General features: G+C 46.3%; 1 pseudogene; it reads right to left on the reverse strand.

Annotated features, from left to right (window-relative positions):
* Positions 1–341: 341 nt before the first annotated feature.
* LOC143984146 (stathmin-1-A pseudogene) lies at positions 342–769 on the reverse strand (annotated as a pseudogene).
* Between the last annotated feature and the right edge of the window lie 1,099 nt (positions 770–1,868).

Consider the following 1,868-nt stretch of genomic DNA (forward strand, 5'->3'; position numbering starts at 1 on the left):
GCATTAGGTTTTCTGAGGTTTTTATTTGATTAACTTTTTTATTAGGACAAAACTATTGCAAGAAAGTAACAGAGTACCATTCATATTTTAAGTGCAGTATGTAACATTCTGAACACTGATATAACATGACTAGAAAACCCCACACCAAAACTCTCCAGTACAATACATCAGTAATCAGTACGGTATGAATACGGGATAAGTGAAAGGCTACAGGTCCACATTACCCAAGCAAACAGTGCAGAATGTCTGTCTACATAACAGATTCTAAACATATAGAAGTGAGGAAAACACTGATGGGATTAACTCTGCAATCCTGGGGCTGCATTCACAGACAGAAAGGTTCAGTTCTCATCTTTGTTGCCTTCTTTTCTCTTCCTGATTTCTTGGCCTTTTTTCTCCAGCTCTCACAATCACTCCAGTTTTGCAGCTATCTGGGACTCCCTTTTTTCCTTGTTGGTCTCCATTTTTATAGTTAATTATTCTTCTGCCATTTTGCTGAAATTATCAGTCTCTTCTTTACCTTTTTGCAGGACTTCTTTCTCATGTTCTCTCTTCTCTGCAAGTTGCTTCAAGATTTCATGTAACCTACTCCTCTTCTGCTGTTTCCAGCTTCTTTTAAATTTCTTCCAGTGAGCATTCCTATTTTCTTTGGAGAGGAGATTGCAAGCTCTGGAGCAGCATCTGTAGATAGGCGGCGCAGGATAAACTCAAATGCCTAGCCAGAAGCAGGCTTTTCCAGCTCTTTGACTTAAATGTCACCATCAGCCATGACTGAAAATATAGAGAAGCACCACCCAGAAGCTGTGCCTGTTGATGAATACTAAGTTTTAAGAGTTTTAAAGTGATTGTAAAGTCTCGTTGTTATTTCTATTAAAATAAAAAACATGTCATACTTACCTGATCTGTGCAGGGGGTCTTGCACAGAGCAGCCCAGATCATCCCCTTCTTGGGTCCTTGACTGGAGCTCCTGGCCCCTTCCTCCTTTCGAGTGCCCCCAGACCAAGCAGCTTGCTATGGAGGGCACCCGAGCAAAGCTGCAGCTCTTCATATCCATTCAGTCATGGAGCTGTGGTTCGACGCCGCCCCCCTCTCTCTTCTGATTGGCTAACTAAGGAGCCAATCACATCACTACTGTGTCTCAGCCAATCAGGTGGGAGAGTCTGGGACCGCCAATTTACCTCTGGACATTACTGGACAGAGATGGGGCTTAGGTAAGTATTGGGGGGGGGGGGGGCTTCTGCACACAGAATGCTTTTAGAATTTTTCATAGAATGCATTTAGATCAAAAAAAACTTTCTGACTTTACAATCATTTCAAGATTTTTTCTTTTTTTGGGGGGTGTGGGGGGGGGGGGGTCTGTTTTGGTTGTATGATGAAGATTAGCCATGGCTAACGTGGGACAGACTTCATTACATGTAAACAAGGTGATTAACCACTTCCCGACCAGCGCACGACGATGTACGTCGACAGAATGGCACGGGCAGGCATATTGGCGTACAGGTACGTCCAATATTCAATGCCGCCCTGCCATCGGGAGCGCGCCGCCGGCGGCGCGCTCCCGCACTGCTCGAGACCCCCGTGAGTCCGGTCGCGGGACCCGCGGACTCGATCGCCGCGGGCATCCCCGCGATCGTCTCACGGAGCGGCCGAATGGAGGAAATGCAAAGTAAACAGCATTTCTCCATTCTGCCTAGCAACTAGTGACGCTGATCTCTGCTCCATGTGATTGGAGCAGAGATCAGTGTTCACTAAATGAAAGCCCAACCCCCCCACAGTTAGTAACACACCCCTAGGAACACTTAACCCCTACACTGCCACCCACTGGTTAACCCCTTCACTGCCAGTGTCATTTACACAGGAATCACTGC

Source organism: Lithobates pipiens, unplaced genomic scaffold (assembly GCF_037356315.1).
Source record: "Lithobates pipiens isolate NorthernLeopardFrog02 unplaced genomic scaffold, aLitPip1_a1.2 Scaffold_16, whole genome shotgun sequence".
Taxonomy (NCBI): Eukaryota; Metazoa; Chordata; class Amphibia; order Anura; family Ranidae; genus Lithobates; species Lithobates pipiens.